General features: G+C 40.7%; 1 non-coding gene across 1 annotated transcript; it reads left to right on the top strand.

Annotated features, from left to right (window-relative positions):
* The first annotated feature begins 829 nt into the window (after positions 1–829).
* Positions 830–904, top strand: Trnat-ugu. The gene has a single exon. It is a non-coding gene; the product is annotated as a tRNA-Thr (tRNA).
* Positions 905–17,948: the final 17,044 nt, after the last annotated feature.

Here is a 17,948-nt window from a genome sequence, read left to right as displayed (position 1 = left end):
AGCCGCCACTTTGTTCTAGGACCTGAAAAATTCTTTATTTCAGTCATTTTAGTAGTATCAGGTATTATTCCTGAAGGGTATATAAGTTGTTCTAGAAATTTAGCTTCTTCCATACCAAACTTTCATTTTTCTAGGTTGGCTGTCACTTCAGCCTGTGAGAATATACGTAACGTTCTATCCAGCAAGCTGAAGCAGTTAAAATGTCATTAACATACAGTGTCACTTTGTCTAGCAGATTGGGTCCTAGAACTGTATCTAATGCCACAACAAATACATTGGAACTTACATGAAGTCCAAATGGTAATCATGAAATTGGTAACTTACACCAGATGGACAAAAGTAGTACAGTTCCTAGAGCCATTAGGTAGTAGTACCTGCCTGTAGGAATATCCAAAATCGATGCTAGTTACAAGCTGTACACGGTGAAATTTTTGCAATAGATCCTCTAAAATTTCAGGTTGTGTATGGACTAGCACAATTGTGCTCATTGCTTGTAGTTCAATGATGAATATAGCGTCTGCCATGTAAGCTGGAGTTCCCGGGTTCGAGTCCCGGTCGGGGCACACATTTTCAGCTGTCTCCACTGATGTATATCAACAACACCTGTCGGCAGCTAAGGATTTCGATTTCATTATCATTTCATTCTAGAGAAGCTGCACGGTCATCAATGGTATCTGTTCTTTCGGGAACAGACACCATCATCATATATAGTTAAAGGCTACCCGGCCATTGACCTTCTTCTGTGCGATTGCGCACGCTTTGGCCAAACTCTTACGGGACTCGTCAGCTTAATTTGGCGCAAGTAATGAGTGATCGCACTATCTTCTGTGCCTTCGGTGGCTCAGAGGGATAGAGCGTCTGCCATGTAAGCAGGAGTTCCCGGGTTCGAGTCCCGGTCGGGGCACACATTTTCAGCTGTCCGTATCAACAACACCTGTCGGCAGCTAAGGATTTCGATTTAATTATCTTTTCGTACTTTTTTAGTTTTATTTGTTGTTCTGAAATGAGATACGATGATTCCATTACTTTATCATGGATGTAAGGTTTGATGTTTTCACTTTGTCCACAGAGACAAAGATGTACTTTTTGTTTTCAGAAATTTTGTATTACATCCTGGTAGTAGTCACTATGTTTCACTGGGGTTTTTGTCAGATCAACTACAATGTCATTGCCCTTGGTCCACAAACAGTATTTACCCAAAGAAAAGTCTTATTTTATGTCCTTTTCTAGGAAAAAATCCATACCAAGTAAACATTCGACTATGCGATCCTTCAGAATTAGGAACAGGCACAACATAACTCCATTTCCTATTACAATAACCACCTGTGTCTGCCATTTGACTAGTTGCGAATTTGCAGACAGATCTAGGCTTATACAGGAATTCTCTACTCAGTAAGTCAGCACTTTTTTATGTCTTTAATCTTGTTAAATAAACTCTGTGATACAAGATTAACAGAGGCAGACGTGTCTAGAACAACTGAAGTAGGATTTTCCCCATATATAGCCTTAATTGAAGGTTGAGCTAATACCTGTGCGTTACTAGAACACATGTGTTGGTCCACAGTCAATTCATCTTGTATACCATCATTATATCGAAATAGGTTAACATGATTACGTTGATTGCTCCTGTCCAATAAAAAAACCATAATTGAAGGGCTTCATGAGGTCGAATAAGTTTGGTGAAGCTTCGTAAAAGATAGCCAGCTGTGGCTCATTGGTCGCTTCAAAAATATTTGCCAGCTGGCCTTCATATCCCCTTGGTTCTGGCTTGCGTTATGTGAATTACTGTAACTTTTGTTGCTATTTCTACAAAACTGTCCACCCCTGTTCCCCTGGTTAACAGGATGATGATTATTGTACCTTCTTCTTGCCTGAAGAACTCTCAAAACATCTTCATGAGGAAATTGTCTCATCCCCACAGAGAGTATTCTCTAAGTTCTTCTTAATGTAGCTGCAGCCGCTACCCTATTTAGCATGAAATGAGTCAGGGTTGAACACCTGTGTCCTAATCCTTTCCTGGTAACACCCTGATCAGTATTTGCATAAAAATGCTCTTTTAGATTGTTCATAAGTTTGGCATGATACTAACGTTTGTGTTTCCCAGAAGGCGCCATCACCCTAATACAGCCTGTTGTAAATCGAATCTTTTGCTATTCACTCCAGAATTGAGGTAACACACTTTTGAAATCGTTTATGAACATAACTGGGTGTGTGATACGCTTACGTAGTGAAAATACCTGGAATTGCCTGTGCATAAGTAAATTTTCTTCAAGCAGGACAAAAGGTAATGAAGATGTAGCTCCCACCTCATATAGGATACAGTTCAGGGATAAATCATCATAATTAATTTCGTAACCGTACATGGTTGGATGCGCAAGTAATTCATGGAGTGCCTTGAACTATTCTTCTAACTGCAGACAGTTTCTGTTGGATGGTTGTGATTTGCGATACAACTGCGTCACGGCATTCTAGCAAATCTTTGCTTAAAGTACATTTTATCTGTACTTATTGAGACTTTATTGATTCACCGCAATTATGCCATCTTTGCAGTAGTGATTCATTCATTTTCCACAAGTCGCACTTCTGTAGCTAATTTGTTATTAATCTCTACAGTTCTATGGGAAATCCACTATCAAAATTCATGAATATTGTGCTTGCACTTATCATCAAATTGTTTCTGAGCTTTAGCCCCCGGCTCTTCCACCGAAGTGTCACCTTATTTTCTGACTTTTATGCAGTGTCTTTTAATTGTTTTTGATCCATAGACAAAGAATGCAGGGCTTTCAGAAAACTTTTATAGGTCGTTTCTAGTTGTGCAGCTTCACCTGTTAAAGCACTCCACTTTAGTGATAAATTATTGAAATTATAAGCCAATTTCGTTAAATCATTAGACTTTTTTACAATTGTGCAGACAACCTTGTAGGTGGGAGCAACCACAGCTATATAACCGCTTCAGCTGTATTTAGTCCTTCATTATAACTACCGGTTTCGTGGCACTAAAAGCCACATCTTCAGGTGGAGATCTGAATAACAATAAATCCAGAAGGAATAACAACCCTGAGACGTCCACTCGTATGGTAAATTATTTTAGGATTTTAAAAAAAATTGTAAAAAATATTAAAAACTTTTAGATGAGAATATCAAAATGTTAGTACTCACATGACTAAAACATTAAGCCCCGAAAGACAGCCAATCACTCGGTCGAGCCCGTGCGTCATCAGCTTATGCACGAGGCGTCCACAGGAAAGCTGTTTACCTTCTTGCCGTCAGTATGATACAGCACGCGGCTGCGTCCCCTGTACTCGGCTCCGTATAGATCGGAGAAGCGGTAAGTCTGCTTTTCAGGTTCTCACTTTCTGCCAATACCTGCTTACTTGACGATTTTGTCTAGTTGGAACATCCCTCCATTGTATGGCAACCACTTCTTGATTTTTCATACTGGCCTAAAATTAGGTCTTAATCATTTCCATTTCTTTTCTCCTTACCAATGGGTCACTATGATACCATTTGTTTAGGAACCACCCACTATATTGGAATCTGGCTGTTATTATTCTGCGTCATACCACCTTTTAGCGGCGTTTTGTTTTGATGGTCAACGAATGTTACATAAAAATATTGCGAGTTTTTCCGATCTAATATTTTAGTCGTGTGAGTATTAACATTTTTAATATTCTCATGTAAAAGATTTCAATATTTTTTTTTAAATTTAATCTTAAAATAATTTACCATACCAGTGTACGTCTCAGGGTTGTTATTCCTACTGGATTTATTGTTATACAGATGTTCACCTGAGGATGTGGCTTATAGTAACACGAAATCGATAGCGATTCAATAATAAAGGACTAAATACAGCTGAAGCGGTATTTAATACCCAAGATTTTTTATAATTGCGCAAATATGTTGTTAATTTTCGTTTGTTGTTCAGTTTTAAGACCTTTCATACATTCTTCCATTGACTGAAAACTTCGTAACGGTTGCATAATATAGCCATTATTATTCCTCCTCCTTTTTATTGAAATATTGAAAGTTATTTGTTTCAATTGGCTAGCAAGAACGAAAATCGGAATTGTGTTAATGACGGCAGTAGAGACGAGAATCAGAGCAATCAGCAATTCATCATTTGGATTTGCAGCCCCTTGTGTTTACCCTGTTCGCAGTTAAAATTGTAGGATGTAAGGTCCGCCAGTTATGCAAAACACCGTTTTTCCCAGGTTCCGAAACATGTTTCAGCACCACTGTGCCATCATCAGTGGGTTTCCATTTTATTTTGCATGGTTTTTCAGGACCACTTGTGTATTATTTACTACAGGTAGCTTGTCATCTTCTCGCGTGTCAAGCCCTTTTATTTTCAGCATCATGGTGGAGTGTTGCAATGCGCACGTAAATATAACACGTATTTTCACAAATAAGGTCGTAAAGTCACTTTGCATTTCACCAGAACACAGCTTAATTATGGCAATTTTTGGTTAATTGGTAACAGAGTAATGGGTGACAGTAGGAAGAAATATCAGTATTTCAATGCCAGTATTTGCGTTGCACTGGAACGATTCTTTAAAAGGTATTGTACTTCGTAAAATGCACCGAGAATAAGTACAGGTTCTTTTATTCACCATACACTATGCATTCAAGACTGCAGCAATGGCAGCCGACCAATAGCACTATAATATTAATAACTCAAACTTTGTTCGTCACTCATCGTTACAAGGTTGTTGTTTGTTGTTGTGGTCTTCAGTCCTGAGACTGGTTTGATGCAGCTCTCCATGCTACTCTATCCTGTGCAAGATTCTTCATCTCCCAGTACCTACTGCAATCTACATCCTTCTGAATCTGCTAAGTGTATTCATCTCTTGGTCTCCCTCTATGATTTTTACCCTCCACCATCATCCAGGAAAGTGGCGAAATTGGACTGAGCAAAGATTGGATAATTGTACGGGCGCTGATAACCACGCAGTTGAGCGCCCCACAAACCAAAACATCACATCATCACATCATTTTACCCTCCACGCTGCCCTCCAATACTAAATTGATGATCCCTTGATGCCTCAGAACATGTCCTACCAACCGATCCCTTCTTCTACTGAAGTTGTGCCACAAACTCCTCTTCTCCCCAATACTATTCAATACTTCCTCATTAGTTATGTGATCTACCCATCTAATCTTCGGCATTCTTCTGTAGCACCACATTTCGAAAGCTTCTATTCTCTTCTTGTCCAAACTATACATCGTCCATGTTTCACTTCCATACATGGCTACACTCCATACAAATACTTTCAGAAATGACTTGCTGACGCTTAAATCTATACTCGATATTAACAAATTTCTCTTCTTCAGAAACGCTTTCCTTGCCATTGCCAGTCTACATTTTATATCCTCTCTACTTCGACCATCATCAGTTATTTTGCTCTCCAAATAGCAAAACTCCTTTACTACTTTAAGTGTCTCATTTCCTAATCTAATTCCCTCAGCATCACCCGACTTAATTCGACTACATTCCATTATCCTCGTTTTGCTTTTGTTGATGTTCATCTTATACCCTCCTTTCAAGACACTATCCATTCCATTCAACTGCTCTTCCAAGTCCTTTGCAGCCTCTGACAGAATTACAATGTCATCGGCGAACCTCAACGTTTTTATTTCTTCTCCATGGATTTTAATACCTACTCCGAATTTTTCTTTTGTTTCCTTTACTGCTTGCTCAATATACAGATTGAATAACATCGGGGAGAGGCTACAACCCTGTCTCACTCCCTTCCCAACCACTGCTTCCCTTTCATGTCCCTCGACTCTTATAACTGCCATCTGGTTTATGTTCAATTTGTAAATAGCCTTTCACTCCCTGCATTTTACCCCTGCCACCTTTAGAACAGTCAACATTGTCAAAAGCTTTCTCTAAGTCTACAAATGCTAGAAACGTAGGTTTGCCTTTCCTTAATCTTTCTTCTAAGATAAGTCGTAAGGTCAGTATTGCCTCACGTGTTCCAGTATTTCTACGGAATCCAAACTGATCTTCCCCGAGGTCGGCGTCTACTAGTTTTTCCATTCGTCTGTAAAGAATTCGTGTTAGTATTTTGCAGCTGTGGCTTATTAAACTGATTGTCCGGTAATTTTCACATCTGTTAACACCTGCTTTCTTTGGGATTGGAATTATTATATTCTTCTTGAAGTCTGAGGGTATTTCGCCTGTTTCATACATCTTGCTCACCAGATGGTAGAGTTTTGTCAGGACTGGCTCTCCCAAGGCCGTCAGTAGTTCCAATCGAATGTTGTCTACTCCGGGGGCCTTGTTTCGACTCAGGTCTTTCAGTGCTCTGTCAAACTCTTCACTCAGTATCGTATCTCCCATTTCATCTTCATCTACATCCTCTTCCATTTCCATAATATTGTCCTCAAGTACATCGCCCTTGTATAGACCCTCTATATACTCCTTCCACCTTTCTGCTTTCCCTTCTTTGCTTAGAACTGGGTTTCCATCTGAGCTCTTGATGTTCATACAAGTGGTTCTCTTATCTCCAAAGGTCTCTTAAAATCAGGTAAAGACAAGGAATAATGGTAGTATTAAGTAAAATCATTGTTGCTTTGAATCAGATGTAATTAAGTTACACAGCGATAAAAAGGGACTAGCTTCTGCTTTCTGTATAGACAGGAAGGACACCAGAAAGAAAAATACCCAGCAATTGTTTTTTTAAAACAAGTTCCTAACCGAAGTTTACACAGTTTTTTACTGATACTACAGATTTTATGACATTATCTCAGAGTTTAGAAATCTGTGGATGCTCTATTATCGCCGCTGTTGTGGGTTAAGATGCAGGATGGCGAGCAGGGGGAAGCCCCAACAGCGACAGGAAGGGCAGACAATCCGAGTCAGTATTTGTACTGCTCAAGAGTGGCACCCTGGGCTCCCTGCCCCCAAACTGAACAGCTGACACATGGGTACACTGGTTCTTCATTCACGCAAGATCGGTCTGTTCCCCATCTGCTGGTAGTCACGGGTGTGCTAGCGGGAATGCGACTCACAGAATTGAAGTTCCTCCCTCAGCCAGACAGTTGCAGATTCGTAGCAGTGGACACCAAGCTGGCTGTGACTGGCGACACTTCATCGTATTGATAGTGTCATCCTGCAACTAGTAGAGCTGGCCTTCCATCGCTACCAGTCATGCAGATGGAGTGATCTGAAAGTGAGTGAAAGGATGGCGAGGATTTTATAGCACTCGATGACGTGGTGCCCCTGTATGAGTGACTTAATTTGCTCCCGTTTACTGAGCCTGATAGCACTCTTGTCTACCTTCAGAGCGTTCCTTTATTTACAGTTTGCAGCCTGGAAGACGTTCTTGTATCACCTCTATATGAAGTTACTGTACATGGTTCTATTACCGAAGGGCGTTGCATCTGCTCTGCACTGTTGTCTAAGTGCTGAATAAGGTGTTCCTGACGTTCTCTCTCGCGAAGTATGAGCCAATGAACTCCCTGTTTTTTGGTGCTGCGACTCTTCCGAACGTTGGCATTCGTTATACCATCACTGTATACTCGAGGGTCTAACAGTACCACCACTTGCAAAGTAGGTTAGAAATCAGATTAATAATGTTGCTCACGCAGCATATGTTCGCTTTATCGGGCAACAACAAAGTTATTGACTGTGGATGATATCGTCAGAATGGAAATAATGAAGTCACTGTAAAAAAGTCATTAATTTTGGCACATATCTTGAATAGATTCCCACGTAGATTTCATCGAAGTTGTAATGGCTCATCTTGTTGATTCTAGGGTGATTCCACTTTGACTGCTAGAAGGTCCAGATCTGTATTTTAGCAATATTTGAAGACCTAACAAATGCGTTTTTCAGGAAATTCTTAATGATCAAACAACCCCAGGTCAGAACAATGGTATGGTAGAAATAATTTTTGACTTGGTGTTCACGATCCACATTTTTATTAAACTTCTTGTAAATTCACATCTACTTCTTCTTAATCGTCACATCATCAAGAAAACAGTTTTATATCAACCTTCATACATTTAATTTCCACTTTAACCAAACACAAGACTTGACTGTTCTTTTACAAAGCGAAATAACTACTTAACTTCTGCAAAGTGAAACAAAAATTGCTCTGTGCGCATTCGCGCCAAAACGGTTACAAGTAAGCCAAAGACTATGACTGTCTCACAGAAATGAATACACACAAGAACCATATCACTGTAATATATCGATATATCTGAGTACCTATACATTAATAAAACCAAATGTAAATATTGACACAAAAATAGGTCCGTTACTTCGCAGAAAGTAGTACGATATTACTGGTATCGGGAACTGGGGTTGGAGTGCCGTAATGGTCACGTAAAGAACCATTACAAGGGGTATGCTCCATTTAATATCGTCCCTGTCGGATGTAGCAAAATTTTATTCCTGCACTTAATTACTATCCTACAGTGCAACAATTCACTAAAACAGAATAATTTCACGCGCAAAGTTCCTACCAAACACTTCACTAAAGTCATGAATAATTTCAATAAAAAGGTATTTATCTGTTCGATGTTTCAGTTTTTAATGTATTGTCTCATAAATCTTTTAAACAATCAATTCAAGCTTTTCATAATTCGGTACATTTGGCATTCCATTGCGCAATTTCGCTATTGCGTTGTTGGCACCCACATCAAAATTATCGTCCGTAGTCATACAGTAAAACGCCTGGCAAACAGTAGCTGGAACACTCTCTCTCATTAGATAACTTAGATTCACACAAACATTATGGCAGCTCAATGCCACCGCGTGTGATATTCCGCTAATAACCCATTCAAAATCTAAAGTTATGAACTCAAGCGAGAAACCTTTATTTAAAGGCATGTGTCACCTAGTAATTAATTATAACAAAGCGGAATACACATTTAAATAGAAATCATAGATTCTCATCTGAATTTAGTGTTGACCTCTACGAGGTCTGTGGTGTTTTATCTCCAGTTCACTGCCTGGAATAATTTTATGTGAGAAAATCAATTTCTAAATAATGAAGACTACACCAAGCTTCCTAGTAACTCTTTCTGAAGTTTATTACTATCAGTTTTTTGCGCAGAATAAAATATAAATCCACATAACTTAGGAAAGACACGATAAAAGTTCGATACCGTTTTTTATATTTTTATTTGGCCTTTGGCCATCGCCATAAACCATCCATCACATTTACGAAGTATCTTTCTTAATGTTATTGTCCTATACACATCGTCAACTACTATTTACAAAAATATTTAGAGTATGAATAAACGCTTAATACATATCACCATTATAACCTACGCATAAAGTGATTATACCACAGTAATTAACACAAGAAAACATATACTAACAAAAATCCACACATCATGTCTAGATAGTTGTGTCACACATATTTAAGAGGCTGAACATCATATTTAAAATGTGGGCACTCTTTTGTGTTGACAACGACATCGCAGCCGACGTTGCAAGAAGAATCTTTGAGTTAACCAAGGATTTTTGTTGTCGTCTTGAATCTGGTGGCCAGCCTGAGTGGCCGAGCGGTTCTAGGCGCTACAGTCTGGAACCGCGCGACCGCTACGGTCGCAGGTTCGAATTCTGCCTCGCGCATGGATGTGTATGATGTCCTTATGTTAGTTAGGTTTAAGTGGTTCTAAGTCTAGGGGACTGATGACCTGAGATGTTAAGTCCCATAGTGCTCAGAGCCATTTGAACCATTTTTGAATCTGGCACACGATAACAGTGGGTGATTCATGTCTCCTTCTTCATTCCATATATCACATCCTTCAATCCTATTCGGAACAATTGAATTGAGAATTTGCCATGACTTTAGCGCATGCTCCTAATGTTGTTATGAATCCCTGCTCCTAGTCCAATGACGCTATTTCAGGCTGTATCTGGCGGTATTGTACTCCTTTTGATATCTTGATCGGATCCTATTGTGTCTTCCAGTCGTTTCTCGCTTTTTCATTTATTAAGCTCAGCTTTTCTTGATAAGAAAGTCCCTCATTTAGGATTTTGCCGGAGTTCATTGCTCGCTTCGCTACACTGTCTACTATTTCGTTATGAAAGATGCCACTGTGCCGTGGAATCCTCAAGAAATTTGTTACTAAACCTGCTTGCATATTTGTAACGACTTCTTTAATAATGTCGGTAACTAGAGGTGACACACTTTTGTACCATTTCAGTATTTTAAGGCTCTTTAGTAAACTTAGGGAATCTGTTAATACCGCCATACTGCTTCTTCTGCAAGATCTTCCATATTTCATTGCTTCTGTAACTGGTATATCTTCCGCGTACTAGATCGTTGTCTTCTTGGGCAGAGAATATAGGACTTGATAATTTTCTGCAGGGTTGTATATTACACATCTTTCTTATCGTTGTCGACGGCCTTGAATCCATCCGTACAGATCTCCGTTGAAATCATGAAAATAGTATGGAGCAAAATGTTGATTACAGTCTTCAGGTTTGGAGGATCTTTATATTACGATTTTGTCAAAAATAAGTTTTCTTCTTGGCACTTGAATGAGGCAAGGAATTCTGCTGAGACATCGTATTAGGACCATCATTCAAGAGATGTCAAAATCAGCGATTTTCTTTCATTTTCTAGAGAAATAGCTAACTTTTTCCGTGTATAACTAATACTTCATGATACCTTTGATTAGAGAGAGTCTTGTCTGTGAGATTCGTTTGGAAACGAATTTGTTCGAAACACTTCCCTTCTGATACTCGGTGATGGTTTCCCTGCCTCAACAAGGAGAAAGTGATAGGTGTGGATAGTATTGCCCCATTGCACATTCCAATACAATATTGGTTCGTCTAGCTTCGATATCGAATTTCCTGATCCATAATAATAAAATATGCATCGGTAATACAAGACTGATCTCACAAGTCTATTACACAAGTTGAGCAGAATACACAGGTGTGATCTCCACCATGTGCTGGACACACATCTCAGTGCATTCATCCTTATTTCTGTCTTGGAAGAAATATCATTTATGTGACGCCTCCACTTTAGTCTGGAGACACGCCTAGTAACTTAGCTTGATATTTACTCCACCAACCTTCATACGACCCTAGCAATCTGGAACTCTTCTTCGTGTAAAAATAACTATAGATGAATTTTCAGGTATGATCTCTAGGCCATTCTCTTTCAACCAAATTCCAAGGTTTGATGCAGTATTATCCATAATTTCTTTTGCTTTCCCTCCGGAATAAGCGGTCGTATACAGGCAACGATCAGCGAAAAAGGTTTTTCAAGGTCTCGCGTGTACGCTGTGAACAGGAGAGGGCTCTTTATAGCTCCCGAGGGATACCTCTGTCGATTATCCGAGTCGAAATGGTTCAGATGGTTCTCAGCACTGTGGGATTTAACATCTGAGGTCATCAGTCGCCGACTATCCGAGTCCAGATAGTATTTTCATTATGCTTAACACAAATTCTTCTCTGTGAGAGCAAAGATTTCATTCCACAGATTAGTTTCAGTGGCAAACTGATTGAAATAAGTTTTCTTTCCAACATTGTGATTTTCACATTGTCATAAGCCCCAGATACATCGCAGAAATACCTAAAAAAGGAGACATTTATTCACGAAAGTCGTTGAATGTCAATTGCCAAAATATCTTTGTTGTACTCTTTCCCTTACGAAATCAAAACTAGTTCTTGGTAAGAACATTATTCCTCTCCACGCATCATTCTAATCTATTTTTAACCATTCTTGATATACATGAAGATATTACTTTCGGTCTGTAAGACGACCGGTTTAGAATATCTTTCTTTGGTTTAAGAATTAGGAATTAAGATCTGAGTCGTCTATTCCTGAGTTACTGGGTCACACACCCCTATTTCATTGTACAACCTTCGTGGTATAGAAAGTGCCTCAGATGGCAAGTATCGAATCATGCTATAATGTATTCCGTCGGTAAATGGCGCTGTATTGGGTGAATTTTGTAAAGCATTAATCTGTTCTTGTTCTTCAAAAGGTGTACAAAATTCATGCTCTGTTTCATCGTCATGAAAATAAATATCTTCACTGTGGGTTGAAGCTGGTGCAGTTCTGTCCAAGAGTGGTTCTAACCAAAACACGTGTTTCTCGATGAATTTTGTATTTGATTTCCCGCTTATAAAACACCTAACATTTGTTCATCCTCTGTCGTGCTGGTATCTTTTCGTAACGACTCAAAGTATTGGATCCAACTTTCCTTCTCGCGCGACTTTAAAACTATTTTTGTTGATGTTTCCGTTTGCTTGAAACGTAAAAAAAATTTCTGACGTTGGTTTCTTTCTGTATTGCGATGGTGCTAATATTCTCCTCGCTGCGGCCCTGGAGCATTCTCTGTTCCAATAGATATTTCCTTCCCAGAGCTTTCACCCGGAGAGCTTTGCCAGTTGGATTGGCATGAAATCTAAAATCTAATGACACAAATAAAGCCACTACAATAAAGGAAACAGTGCAACCATAAGTCATGTACACAAAAGAAAGTATTGCTTAAACGGTTTCACTTACCAATTCCTTTAAACTTTAGATTACGATCGGATTGGCTAGTAGCACCGTAAATGGCGCAAGTTGGCATTTTTGATGAAACATCTACGTCTCCACACAATCAAAGCACCACATGCTATTTTGTATACGATCACGAAAGTCCATAGATATCCCCAGTGATTGATACTGGGCAAGGGCACGTCATAGTGACGTTACGGGGAAGTACCACCACAGCGAAACACGTAGGTGTAAATTCGGCGAACCTAATGTTTTGATCTATGTAAGTAGGCGGTCGTCGGCTTCAAATTTTATGATGTAATGACAGCACCTGTATTTTTTACCTCCATGTTACAAATAAGCTATGTATGGACTATTATCAGTTAACTTACGTAAGTTCTATGGAAGTTTTCTTGGTGGTGGTACTGCTACATCCGTATCTGTTGGTAATGGTTTCTGATCTACATGCGTCTCATTTTCTATCATATGTTCACAGACGCCATCATTGTTATTGCCACTGCGTTTCGCCTTTGGACCCAATTGTTGCGACAAGTCTAAAGCTTGTCTTTTGTAATAACTTTGAATGTCCTTATTACTGACCAGCCAACTACAGGATTACTTATTTCACTGTTCAAACAATGCATAGCACTTACCACAAGTTCACTGCCTCCTTCGCCGTATGCCGCACCATCCATGTCGGCGATGCGATATGTGAAGCCGGATTATAAATCTACAACCCATGCAACCACTGCTCGATGATTCTTGTGTAATAATCCAACAATATCAATTGGATAAGGTCTGTTTACGTCTTCTAACAACACTAACCAATAATCTTACTTACACGATTCACAGTGAATTTGTGTAGACAATTAATTCGCAGTTAACATGTGGCAGCCATCTTCAAGTGCAATTTTTAGTGAGACGAACCCTAACCAAATTTTGATGCATCTACAACAATGGCTGCGTCTGCACCTCAGCCGTTTAAACATTTAACTGACTGGAAAAGTTAAGATATATTGTTGAATTCGTTAGATAAGTTAATGTACAAGGTACAATAACCAGTACTGCCTTTTCATTTCTTTTCATCTATCTGTTGATTACAAACGCATTTATAAACTAGTACATTGTATCCTTTCTCGTGACATATGAGTTTCTTACATGGAAAATGGTTCAAGAAACCGTTTAATAATACAGAAAACTCATGGTTAGTTATTTTGCTGATTACACTGTACTTTTGTTGCTAACATTTACACAGTTTACTGTTCTAGATTATACACTCCTGGAAATTGAAATAAGAACACCGTGAATTCATTGTCCCAGGAAGGGGAAACTTTATTGACACATTCCTGGGGTCAGATACATCACATGATCACACTGACAGAACCACAGGCACATAGACACAGGCAACAGAGCATGCACAATGTCGGCACTAGTACAGTGTATATCCACCTTTCGCAGCAATGCAGGCTGCTATTCTCCCATGGAGACGATCGTAGAGATGCTGGATGTAGTCCTGTGGAACGGCTTGCCATGCCATTTCCACCTGGCGCCTCAGTTGGACCAGCGTTCGTGCTGGACGTGCAGACCGCGTGAGACGACGCTTCATCCAGTCCCAAACATGCTCAATGGGGGACAGATCCGGAGATCTTGCTGGCCAGGGTAGTTGACTTACACCTTCTAGAGCACATTGGGTGGCACGGGATACATGCGGACGTGCATTGTCCTGTTGGAACAGCAAGTTCCCTTGCCGGTCTAGGAATGGTAGAACGATGGGTTCGATGACGGTTTGGATGTACCGTGCACTATTCAGTGTCCCCTCGACGATCACCAGTGGTGTACGGCCAGTGTAGGAGATCGCTCCCCACACCATGATGCCGGGTGTTGGCCCTGTGTGCCTCGGTCGTATGCAGTCCTGATTGTGGCGCTCACCTGCACGGCGCCAAACACGCATACGACCATCATTGGCACCAAGGCAGAAGCGACTCTCATCGCTGAAGACGACACGTCTCCATTCGTCCCTCCATTCACGCCTGTCGCGACACCACTGGAGGCGGGCTGCACGATGTTGGGGCGTGAGCGGAAGACGGCCTAACGGTGTGCGGGACCGTAGCCCAGCTTCATGGAGACGGTTGCGAATGGTCCTCGCCGATACCCCAGGAGCAACAGTGTCCCTAATTTGCTGGGAAGTGGCGGTGCGGTCCCCTACGGCACTGCGTAGGATTCTACGGTCTTGGCGTGCATCAGTGCGTCGCTGCGGTCCGGTCCCAGGTCGACGGGCACGTGCACCTTCCGCCGACCACTGGCGACAACATCGATGTACTGTGGAGACCTCACGCCCCACGTGTTGAGCAATTCGGCGGTACGTCCACCCGGCCTCCCGCATGCCCACTATACGCCCTCGCTCAAAGTCCGTCAACTGCACATACGGTTCACGTCCACGCTGTCGCGGCATGCTACCAGTGTTAAAGACTGCGATGGAGCTCCGTATGCCACGGCAAACTGGCTGACACTGACGGCGGCGGTGCACAAATGCTGCGCAGCTAGCGCCATTCGACGGCCAACACCGCGGTTCCTGGTGTGTCCGCTGTGCCGTGCGTGTGATCATTGCTTGTACAGCCCTCTCGCAGTGTCCGGAGCAAGTATGGTGGGTCTGACACACCGGTGTCAATGTGTTCTTTTTTCCATTTCCATGAGTGTATTTAAACTGTATAGTTAATTTTAATAGAATTATTCCACATTAAAGAAAATGTGAATACAAAAATTTATATACAACATTCTACTGAGTTTAGCATTTACTAACGATTTTACACTGCACAGTATTGTTTGGAGAAAGAAATCATGTTATCTGCATTCCAAAAATATGCGAAATCTTGTATTGTGATAGTTAATTGACTTGCATCGTATATTTCGCTGTATCCAACTTGGTCCATCATTTTACAAGCTGCGACATTAATAACTGACAACGATGTCCAAAACTTCTTCACTTAGCTATTTTTTTTAACAAGTGAAAATTCTTACAGACAATTATATCGTTTTATGGAACTGCGGTTGTGGTAGCAGACAGGTGCTTCTGTTTGTTTTAACGCTAGGGGACACATTATTATCATGAAGAAACACTTATCGTCCTTCAGATAAACGTCATGATTGTATAAAAGTTTTATTAATTATTAACAAATACCATGGATCGCGACCTAAACGAAATTTTGTGGTCCTAAAGTTTCATCACCAACGCAGAGCAGAGCTTCACTGTATATTTCCTGGCACGAAGCAAGTCATGACACTGAGATAAGAGGTAAAACTGTAATTAATTTTCAGTGATGCCCAGTTGCCTTGATACAGAATAGGAGAATAACCCATCGCAGTAGAGTGCTTCATTATAGTATGTATAATTCTGTTGGTTTTTGACTAGCAAACTGGACACTGGGTGAATGAAGATTCTCCAATGCACAAAACCTTTGGGTAAAGAAACCCTTGCTAAAGAAACACAGCCTATGCTGTAATCATGCAGAATATACTGATGGAAGAGAAACGTTTTTCAGTATGAAGAACTTGAAGGAAGGTTACCATGCAAATCTTCTTGTGCCTATGGGGTATGTTGATTAAAATTTCATCCTTATGCAAGCTTGTTTTCAGTACAGAAAATGACAATCCTACAGATTTTTCAGTTGGACATCACAATAAAGCAGCCCAGAACACATGTATGTATAGCTTTTTGCCGTCTTTGAGACATTGAGAATCGTCGAATGGCGAATGATTGGTATAATGGACATAAGTGTCATATTGGCAAGTCAATACAATGGAAAAACATCCAAAGTTGCAAATTTTATGTACTTGATGACTATTTTCGGGTCAAGATCCATTTTCAAATCATCCAGATAGACAAAATGGGTATTTCCCAAAATATAAGAACCATGTCAAACTAATAAGTGTATATGTATGTGTCACAAAGAGCAAGTGGACAGTATAGAGCCTACAGACAGCTCTGTATCTCTTGCGCTTTATGATAAATGTATGTTTATTATCGTGATGCAGTTCCAATATTTATGAACCGCCATTTTTACTATCTGTATAATTTGAAAACGGGCCCCAACTCGAAACCAATCATCAACCAAATAAAAGTAAAATTTGCGGCTTTGGCTGTTTTTCCATTGTATTAATTAGAAATATTAGCTGCCTTGCAATTAATCCAGCATGCTGGACGTTCCTATATACTGGTTAAGCGACAGACAGTTTGCTCTACTGAAATGACTGTGGAACGACTAGGTGCGAGACTGACTAGGGACGGCAGTGTGGCTAGATACGTGTAGACACAGCTCTTTATGGAAGGACTACACCACGAGAAGATCGTAGGATTGGTCGAATGGCTCTGTCGAATATGTGTATGACCGTGGTTGTAATCGAGGCAGAGTTGGTGAAGGCGTTGCTGATTCTGTGTGCTATAACTTTTTTCTTCTTTTAATTTCTGTATAATGATTGTTTCGCATTTTTCTTTCTATAATATTACGCATAGCTGTGCCTCACTTTTTATGTTAAATTGTCCAGATAATTGTTAGCTGGGATGTTTCATTAATATCAATGGCCAGTTCTGCCTAATACTTCAATTCGATCCTCCAATAATGGGAATGGAGTAAGCAGGACGATTACTGTTGACAAGAGCAATTTCAGAAGGTCTACAAACAATATCTGACTTGTCCGAGCTTCCTATTTTATATACACTGGTGTTCAAAATTAAAGCAACAAACCTGCGTCTCAGCCAAGACGTAATCATACAAATTGTCAACAGGTGTCAGTATGATCGTCTTCTGCATGGAAGATGGCATTCCGGTTAGCGAATAACCACGCCAACGATGACGTCAGGGCACCTACCAAACGGGGTAGTTTTTGCCGGATAGTCGCTGTGCACACAGTCATAGACGGTGCAGTATGGCGCAGAGAAGACGCCTACCAGGCTCTCTACAGTGGAGGGCCATAGGAAGAATAGAACAGGACAGTCGCAAGCTGGTGTGGCCCAATGGCTTAATGCGAATCGTTCTGTTGCTTCCCAGATGTGGCGACAGTTTATACAGACAGAAACTGTACCCCACAGACCACGACAGAGCCGGCCATGTGTGACATCAGAGACAGAGGACCGCTGTTTGGCAATAAAAGCACGACGGTGCCGCTTTAGTACTGCACGGCAACTGGTGTCTGACGTCGCAGCATCAACTGGACGTGTTATATCGAGGCAAACGGTGTACAAAAGGCTGCAGCAGAGTGGCCATTATTATCAGAGATCTGCCGTACGTCTACCTCTGATGTGTCTTCACAGAAGGGAACGTCTATAGTCGAGGCGTCAACACGCCACCTGGACGGTCGAACAGTGGGCCAATATTCTTTTCGAAGATGAGCCCCGATTTGGTCTTGATAGTGATTCTCGACGGATTCGCATCTGGAGGAAACGTGGAACATGATTTCGGGATCCAAACGCCGATACCGAGGAGGATCCCTAAC

This window comes from Schistocerca americana, chromosome 5 (genome assembly GCF_021461395.2).
Source record: "Schistocerca americana isolate TAMUIC-IGC-003095 chromosome 5, iqSchAmer2.1, whole genome shotgun sequence".
Classification (NCBI taxonomy): domain Eukaryota; kingdom Metazoa; phylum Arthropoda; class Insecta; order Orthoptera; family Acrididae; genus Schistocerca; species Schistocerca americana.
The sequence above is the reverse complement of the archived record's forward strand: the minus strand, read 5'-3'. Positions and strand labels throughout refer to the sequence as shown.